The sequence below is a fragment of the Mobula hypostoma genome, chromosome 14 (assembly GCF_963921235.1).
Source record: "Mobula hypostoma chromosome 14, sMobHyp1.1, whole genome shotgun sequence".
Classification (NCBI taxonomy): domain Eukaryota; kingdom Metazoa; phylum Chordata; class Chondrichthyes; order Myliobatiformes; family Myliobatidae; genus Mobula; species Mobula hypostoma.
Window position 1 is genome coordinate 72107944 of NC_086110.1, and position 10140 is coordinate 72118083.

The window sequence follows — 10140 nt, forward strand, 5'->3', positions numbered from 1 at the left end:
GTGAATAAATGTAGATAAATCCCCTGGGCCTGAAATGATATTTCCTCGGACCTTGAGAGAGGCTAGTGTAGAAATTGCAGGGGCCCTGGCAGAAATATTTAAAATGTCCTTAGCCATGGGTGCGATGCCGGAGGATTGGAGGGTAGCTCATGTTGTTCTGTTGTTTAAAAAAGGCTCCAAAAGTAAACCAGGTAATTACAGGCCGGTGAGCCTGACATCAGTAGTAGGTAAATTACTGGAAAGTGTTCTGAGAGATCGGATATACAAGTATTTGGACAGCCAAGGGCTAATTAAGGATAGTCAGCTTGGCTTTGTGCGTGGTAGATCGTGTTTAACGAATCTTGTAGAGTTTTCCTAGGAGTTACCAAGAAAGTAGATGAAGGAAAGGCTGTGGATGTTGTCTGCATGGACTTTAGTAAGGCCTTTGACAAGGTCCCACATGGGAGGTTAGTTCAGAAGGTTCAGACACTAGATATTTTGGAAGGACAAATCAAGGAGGACATAACCAGTAAATGGTAGGGCACTGAGGAGTGCAGAGGAACAAAGGGATCTGAGAGCTCAGATACATAATTCCCTGAAGGTGGCATCACAGGTTGTAAGGAAGGCTTTTGGCATCCTGGCATTCATAAATCAAACTATTGAGTATAGGAGTTGGGATGTTATGGTGAGGTTATATAAGACATTGGTGAGGCCAAATTTGGAGTATTGTGTGCAGTTCTGGTCACCTAACTATAGGAAGGATATCAGTAAGGTTGAAAGAGTGCAGAGAAGATTTACTCGGATGTTGCCGGGTCTTCAGGAGTTGAGTTACAGGGAAAGATTGAACAGGTTACGACTTTATTCCTTAGAGCGTAGAAGAAAGAGGGGAGATTTGATAGCAGTTTACAAAATTATGAGGGGTTTAGACAAAGTAAATGTGAATAGGCTCTTTCCACTTAGATTAAGAGAGAAATATGTGAGAACATAGCTTTAGGGTGAAAGGAGAAAGGTTTGGGGGAACATTAGGGGGAACTTCACTCAGAGTGGTGGGAGTGTGGAAGAGGCTGCCATCTGTCATGGTAAATGCGGGCTCACTCTTCAGTTTTAAGAATAAATTGGGTAGATACATGGATGGGAGAGGTCGGGAGGGTTATGGATTGGGTGCAGGTCAATGGGACTAGCGGATTAAAGTTTTGCACAGACTAGAAGGGCCGAAGGGCTGTATTTTTGTGCTGTGGTGTTCTTTGGTTCATAGGACCTTATGACATAGCAGCATAATTAGGCCGTCTGGCCCACTGAGTCTGCTCTGCCATTCCACCATGGCTGTTTTACTTTCCTTCTCAATCCCATTTGTCACTTAGTCCAGTATTGTGCCTTTCTGGAGATTTACATACACTTTACTGTGTAGGCATAATCATTTAATGCTATTGTATAGTAACTTTAGGGTGATACCAGCTATAGATAGTACTACTGGGATAATGTATACCCTGTTCATGATCCATAGTTCAATTTCCTCTTTTATTTCAGCATATTTCTATCATTTTACACATTGATTTCTGTATGTTATGTGTGTTAGGAATGATTATATCCATTAAGCAAGTTGTTCTTGCTTGTTTATCCTGTAATATTATAGCCAGATGGCTATTATGGACTGTCCTATCTGTAATAACCGATAGGGCGTAATATAATTTATAGAACTCTAACTCTAATATTGGATCAGGCTTGTATTTATAGTAAAGGATGGTGTCTTATGGGTTTGTATTTTAAAGCAACATTTTGGTGAATGGTGTTTGCCACTTGATTGTGCGGTTTTAAGTGATCAGATTGAGTTACTTTTTGAACTTTGAAATTTACTTTTGAAATTTTGAGTTAAACTGCTGCAAGATCCTGTAATATGTTGGATTGTTTCGGGTTTGTCTTGGCAATTTCTGCATTTATCGTCTAGAATTTGTTGGTCTTTTATTATGTACTTTTGATAATTGTTTGTATTAAACATCTGGCCCTGTATTACCACAAGAAAACCCTCTGTTTCTGGGAAGAGATTTCCAACTCTGATCCAAGTGTTTGACGCTTCTTTGTCAACATCTAGTTTGCTCAGATCATGGGAATGTCTTTTATGAAGGGTCATGCTCTTCCATTGGTGATTTTTTTCTTCTGTAGTGATAACTTCTTCATTATTTTCTGGGTTGTGCTTTCAGTTCATTTGGAGTTGGACTGCGCCCAATCAGTGAACGGGAACACAATCAGAAGCAACGATTTCACTTCGGTCTGTGGTTGAAAATTTTAAAAAGCAGCACTTGGCAGCATCTTTCAGAGTTGGATTGCATCCAATCAGTGAACAGGATTCCTTAGAAATGGCAAATTTTAAAAGGCAGGGACAAGCAGAGTGGCCATGATGTGAGTGGGCCAGTGTTAGCTTTGGCTCATCTGACTTCAGTAAGATCAGAGCTGGGCAAGGTAGGTATCTGGTAAGTTGTTTCTTCTTCTTCGTCTTCTTCATTCTTCATTCCTCATCTGTTAGGGCAGTGAGAATGGCTCCAGGGGAAGAATTTTGTTCAGTGTGTGGGATGAGGGAAGTCTTGGAGACCTCCAGCTGCCCAGATAACCATACCTGCAACAGATGCACTGAGCAAAAGCTCTTCAGAGAATGTGTTAAACAACTTGAGCTGCATCTGGATGACCTTCTGCTCATACAGGAAACTGAGTGTCGCCATGGTTCGGATATGGCCTAAGTGCAGAGTGAGAGACACTGAAACTGGTCAATAGTTCACAAAACTTTAATGCAAACAATGTTCAAGGGAAAATAAAACAATAAACGCTAGGCCAAACAGGGCTGTTAACTAAAACTCTCAAAAGAAGCCTACACTGTGGCTGAAAAGAAGATCTAATTATAAAATGGATACCGCAAGTCTTCAGAGTCAGTTGACTCCACAGTCCAATTTCTCAGGCAAGGCCGATGCAAACAGGCAGCGAAGCGTTGCTGTGCTCTGTCCAAGTCTCAATAAGCACTACGATGGCAAGTATGGAGTTAAGTACTATCATGATTAAATAATAATTGGCTGACACGTGCAAATTCACAAGCACAACAGCTGTATCTACTGTGCTGCCGAATCCGTGGTTGTGACACTGAGGAAGTGAATGATTGGAGCTACATGGAGCAAGATACCCATTGGTTACAGCAAGCAGGAAACTGAGTGACTGTCAGGAAATAGGCAGTCATTTAAGAGTACCCCTGTGGCCATCCCCCCCAGTCATAAGTATGCAACTTTGAATACTTTTGACGGGGCAGCCGCAGCAACCAGGTTATTGTCACTGAGTCTGGTGCTATGGCTCAGAAGAGAAGAGAGGTGAAGAGGACTGCAGTAGTGATTGGAGATTCCATCATCAGAAGAATAAAGACAGCATTCTGTAGATGTGATAGAGAAACCTGGATGGTATGGTGCCTCCCAGGTGCTAGAGTCAGGGATGTCGCGAATTGGCTCCACAGCATTCTAAAGGGAGAAAGTGACGAGCCAGAAGTCTTGATACATTTTGGCATAAATTACATAGGTAGGAAAGGTGAGGAGAACCTGTGGAGAGATTTCAGGGAGCTACGTAAAAAGCTGAAAAGCAGGACCTCTCAGGGTAGTAATCTCTGGATTGCTGCCTGTGCCACACACCAGAGAGGGTAAGAATAGGATGATTTGGCAGGTGAATGCATGGCTACGGAACTGATTTTAAACACAAACAACAGGAATTCTGCAGATGCTGGAAATTCAAGCAACACACACCAAAGTTGCTGGTGAACGCAGCAGGCCAGGCAGCATCTGTAGGAAGAGGTGCAGTCGATGTTTCAGGCCGAAACCCTTCGTCAGGACTAACTGAAGAAAGAGTGAGTAAGGGATTTGAAAGTTGGAGGGGGAGGGGGAGATCCAAAATGATAGGAGAAGACAGGAAGGGGAGGGATGGAGCCAAGAGCTGGACAGGTGATAGTCAAAGTGTGGTCGAAAAGTTAAAGAGCCGAAGAAATTACAGATGGGGAGCAGTGAGAGATGGTTTCACTGAACTCCTGTCGAAGAGAGGATCTAACCTTCTTCGGTGTAGGCATCACCGGAAGAGGCTTCGCAGTAGTGAATCTGCTCTCAGGATGAGACTTTACATTCTAGGACGAGGGAGATGTCTTCCTTTTTTAAAGAAAGGGGCTTCCCTTCCTCCACTATCAACTCTGCTCTTAAACGCATCTCCCCATTTCACGTACATCTGCTCTCACTCCATCCTCCCGCCACCCCACTAGGAATAGGGTTCCCCTGGTCCTCACCTACCACCCCACCAGCCTCCGGGTCCAACATATTATTCTCCGTAATTTCCGCCACCTCCAATGGGATCCCACCACTAAGCACATCTCTCCCTCCCCACCTCTCTCTGCATTCCGCAGAGATCGCTCCCTACGCAACTCCCTTGTCCATTCGTCCCCCCCATCCCTCCCCACTGATCTCCCTCCTGGCACTTATCCGTGTAAGCGGAACAAGTGCTACACATGCCCTTACACTTCCTCCCTTACCACCATTCAGGGCCCCAAACAGTCCTTCCAGGTGAGGCAACACTTCACCTGTGAGTCGACTGGGGTGATATACTGCGTCCGGTGCTCCCGATGTGGCCCTTTATATATTGGCGAGACCCGACGCAGACTGGGAGACCACTTTGCTGAACATCTACGCTCTGTCCGCCAGAGAAAGCAGGATCTCCCAGTGGCCACACATTTTAATTCCACATCACATTCCCATTCTGACATGTCTATCCACGACCTCCTCTACTGTAAAGATGAAGCCACACTCAGGTTGGAGGAACAAACTTTATATTCCGTCTGGGTAGCCTCCAACCTGATGGCATGAATATCGACTTCTCTAACTTCCGCTAAGGCCCTACCTCCCCCTCGTACCCCATCTGTTACTTATTTTTATGCACATATTCTTTCTCTCACTCTCCTTTTTCTCCCTCTGTCCCTCTGAATATACCTCTTGCCCATCCTCTGGGTCCCCCCCACCTTGTCTTTCTTCCCGGACCTCCTGTCCCATGATCCTCTCGTGTCCCCTTTTGCCTATCACCTGTCCAGCTCTCGGCTCTATCCCTCCCCCTCCTGTCTTCTCCTATCATTTTGCATCTCCCCCTCCCCCTCCAACTTTTAAATCCCTTACTCACTCTTCCTTCAGTTAGTCCTGACGAAGGGTCTAGGCCTGAAACGTCGACTGCACCTCTTCCTACAGATGCTGCCTGGCCTGCTGCGTTCACCAGCAACTTTGATGTGTGTTGCTATGGAACTGATGCTGGGGGCGGATTTCTGGATAATTGGGATCTCTTCTAGGGAATGTACAACCTGTATTAAAGGGACAGGTTACACCTGAACTTGAGGGAGAACAATATCCTTGCGGGCAGGTTTGCTGGAGCTGTTTGGGAAAGTTTAAACTAATTTGGCGGGGGATGGGAATAGGGGTGATAGGGCTGAGGATAGGGTGGTTGTTTGCAAACAAAGGCAGTACGTAGTGAGACTGTCAGCAAAGAGATGCTGATGACAGGGCAAAATTGCCGTCAGTGGGATGAGTTGCAATGCAAGTCGGATCATTTGGATGCACTACTACAACCTGTATACATACAGAGCTTAAAAAGCAAGGCTCCAGAGATCAAGACAACTAAGAGGTGGTCGCGGGAGGCAGGGGTACGGTTGCCTTGAGTCACTGGAGTAGGCCGTGTTCAAGAAATCATCTGAGGCCTGAATGACTGCACAGGGGCATAGCAGACTTTATTACAAAGCTGTGGATGAGTGCGTCCCCGCAAAATCATTCAGGGTTTACCCCAATCAGAAGCCCTAAACGAAAAATGAAATCCAGAATCTGCTGGAAGCCAGATCAGAGGCATTCAAGTCTGGAGATGAAGAATGCTACAAGTATGACCTGTGCAGGTATGATCTCCGAAAAGCCATCACACCGGCAAAGTGGGAATTCCAGGCTAGACTGGAATCAACGAGGGATACTCGCCAGCTGTGGCAAGATTTAAATGCCATAACCTCCTATAAAGTTAAATCTTGTGACGTAGAGGACAGCAGAGCTTCGCTTCCAGATGTGCTCTATGTTTCCTGTGCTGGCTTTGATCACCAGAACAGGGAGGAACTCTGAACAGTAGCAAAGATGTGGTCTACAAGTTACAACGGGAGATAGAAAATTCATATCAAAAGGCAATGGAGGATAGTCATGGGGGATTTCAATATGCAGGTGGACTGGGAAAATCAGGTTGGTGCTGAATCTCAAGAGAGAATATTTATAGAATGCCTACAAGAAGGCTTTTCAGAGTCTTTGAGCTCATGAGGGGATCAGCTATTCTGGATTGGGTGTTGTGCAATGATCTGGAATTAATTAGAGAGCTTAAGAAAAAGAAACTCTTTGGTAAAGGACAGTGATCATAATATGATAGAATTCACCCTGCAATTTGAAAAGGAGAAGCTAAAGTCAGATGTACCAGTATTACAGTGGAGTAAAGAGATTTTACAGAGGCATGAGGGGGTTGCTGACCAAGGCTGATTGGCAGGGATGATAGTAGAACATCAATGGCTGCAGTTTCTGGGAGCAATTCAGAAGGTGCCGGAAAGATGTATCTGAAAGATGAAGAAACATCCTAAAGAGAGGATGAGGCAACCATGGTAGTCAAGGCAAGTCAGAAACAGCATAAAAGCAGAAGGGAGGGCTTAGAAGTATTTTGCAACAGTCTTCACTTTGGAAAGCACTAGCAGTATGTGAGAAGCTCGAGAAGTTCGAGAGTGTCGGGAGGCAGAAGTAAGTGATGTTGTCATTACTAGGGGGAAGGTGCTTGGGAGATGGAAAGGTCTGAAGGTCTGAAGAGCTGGACCAGATGGTTCTGAAGAGGTGGCTGAAGAGATTATAGAGGTGTAATAATAATCTTTCAAGGATCAATAGATTCTGGAAGACTAGAACATGCAAATGTCACTCCACTCTTCAAGGAAGGAGAGAAGCAGAAGAAAGGAAATTATCTGAACTCAGTGGTGGGAAGATCTTGGAGTTGAGGATGTGGTTTCGGGGTATTTGGCGCCTCATGATAAAACAGGACGTAGTCAGCATGGTTTCCACAAAGGAAAATATTTCCTAAAAAATCTGTTGGAATTCTTTGAAAAAATAACAAGCAGGGTAGATAAAGGAGGATCAATGGATGGTGTGTACTTGGATCTTCAGAAGGTCTTTGACAAGGTGCCATACATGAGGCTGCTTAACAAGTTAAGAGCCCAGAGCCCAGGGTATTAGAGGAAAGATACTAGCATGGATAGAGCATTGGCTGATTGGCAGGAGGCAAGGAGAGGGAATAAAAGGAGCTTTATCTGGTTGGCTGCTGGTGCCTAGTGGTGCTCCACAGAGGCCTGTATTGCAGTCGATTCTTTTTATGTTATATGCTAATGTTCTGGATAACAAAATTGATAGCTTTTTGGCCAAGTTCGTAGAAGGTCCAACAATAACTAGATGGGCAGTGAGTGTTGAGCAAACAGAAGGGTACAGAAGGACTTAGACAGATTAGGGGAATGGGCAAAGAAGTGGCAGATGGCATACAGTGTGGGGAAGTATATGGTCATGCACTGTAGTAGAAGAAATAAAAGTATAGACTATTTTGTAAATGGAGAAAACCTGAGGTGCAAAGGGACGTGGGAGTCCTTGCACAGGATTCCCAAAGGTAAATTTACAGGTTGAGTCTGTAGTGAGGAAGGCAAATGCAATGTTAGCATTCATTTCAAGAGGACTAGAATATAAAAACAAGGATGTAATATTGAGGCCTCATAAGCCACTGGTGAGCCCTCACTTAAAGTATTGTGAGCAATTTTGGGCCCCTTATCCTTGAAAGAATGTGCTGAAACTGGAAAGGGTTAAAAGGATTTTCACGAGAATGATTTCCAGAATGAAAGTTTTATCGTTTGAGGAGCGTTTGATGGCTCTAGGCCTGTACTTGCTGGACTTTAGAAGAATGAGGGAACATCTCACTGAAAATTATCGAATGTTCAAAGGCCTTGATAGAGTGGATGTGGAGAGGATGATTCCTATGGTGGGGAAGTTTAATACCAGAGGACACAGCCTCAGAGTACAGGGATGTTCATTTAGAATGGATGTGAGGAGGAATTTCTTTAGCCAGAGAGTGGTGAATCTCTGGAATGAATTAACACAGCTGGATGTGGAAGCCAAGTCATTGGGTATATTTAAGGCAGAGGACAATAGATTCTTGATTAGTCAGGGCATGAAGGGGTATGGGGAGGAAGCAGCTAATCGAGGCTGAGAGGGAAATGGATCAGTCATGAGGAAATGATGGAGCAGACTCGATGGGTCCTATATTTTATGGTCTTATGGTCCTAAGCTTAGTGATGTGTACTTCTTATTAGAATTGTATATGCTGGTGTGGAGTTCTGAATCATGTTTTCATTATTATTATTAACTGTTTTGTATTTGCACAACTTGTCTTCTTTTGCACACTATTCAAATGTCAAAGTAAATTCATTATCAAAGCACAGATACGTCACCATGTACTACCCTGAGATGAATTTCCGTGCAGTGAACAAAGAAATACAATGGAATCAGTGTAAAACTACACACAAAGGTTGACAAGCAACCAATGTGCAAAAGAAGACTAATATTGCAACTACAAAAAAAAATATTATTGAGAACATGAGTTGTAGAATCCTTGAGAATGAGTCCATAGGTTGTGGAATCACTTGTGCTGTGGTGAATGAAGTTATCCACATTTGTTCAGGAACCTAATAATTGTTCCTGAACCTGGTGGTGTGGCTGTTTGTCACTGTAGTTTTTCTTTGATTCTATTATATTTCTTGTTCAACTGTGAATGCCTGCTAGAAAATGAATCTCCGAGTTGTATATGGTGACATATGTGTAGTTTGATAATAATTTTACTTCGAACTTTGAATAAGTTTGTCTTTACCAGCAGTGGCCAGAACATGAAAGATAAATTTTAAAAAGTTACTTGTTAACTATTTTAAGCGTTTCCATTTTTACCTCAAATTTTCAGCGTCTGCAGTAATCCCTTTTTTCTTTTGCGTTTCACAACTATATAATTGGCTGAAAAGTAGCTTAGGACATTCTGAAGTTGTGAAATGTTCTGTAGAATTCAAAGTCTCATCATTATTTGAGAATGCTACCTTGAAGCCTCCTGGGATATTTCAGCTATTCTGTAAGCGGGATATGAAGGGGAGGATTATCATTTAACTGACAACACATTTTGTACTAGGGAAATATAAATGTAGTGGATCATTACAGTTGTCAATTTCTTTTAATGTATTCCTGAAGGCTTTTCTTGTTTTGACCTATGGATTCAAACCCAGTTAAACAAATTCCTCTTCCACCTCCAACGTTTTTATAACAACCAAACCGAAGAGCTGAAAGGAGATGGAAAAATAAACTGACTTTTTTCCCAAGTTGTGATAAGTTGTTTCAAGGGTTGTTGGTCTGTGCAGTTTCTGATGGACTAATCCTTAATTCCTGGAGAATTCATATCAGTCTTGAGGTCCTGGGAACTTACTTTGCAGCTTGATTCAGTGGTGAGGAAAGTGAATGTGATGTTGGCATTCATTTTAAGAGGATTAGAATATAAATGCAAGGATGTAATGCTGAAGGTGTATAAGCACTGGTGAGGCCTTACTTGATGTATTGTGAGCAGTTTGGGGCTGCTTATTTTAGAAAGGCTATGCTGACATTGGAGAAGGTCCATAGGAGGTTCAGGAAAGTGATTCCGGAAATGAAAGGGTTATCAAATAATCAGTGATTGAAGGCTCTGGGCCTGTACTCGTTGGAGTTTAGAAGAATGAGGGAGAATCTCGTTGATACCTATCGAATGATGAAAGGCCTAGATAGAGTGGATGTGAAGAAGATGTTTCCTTTGTTGGGGGAATCTAGAACCAGAGGCCACAGCCTCAAAATAGACGGATGTCCATTTAAAACAGAAATGAGAATGAATTTCTTTAGCCAGATGATGGCATCCACATTGCCACTTAATGAATTATTGAGACGATCAGACCATAAGACATAGGGGCGGAATTAGGCCATTTAGCCCATCAAATCTGCTGAGCCATTCCATCACGGCTGATTTATCATCTTTCTCAAGCCTATTCTCCAATTGTCTATTTAT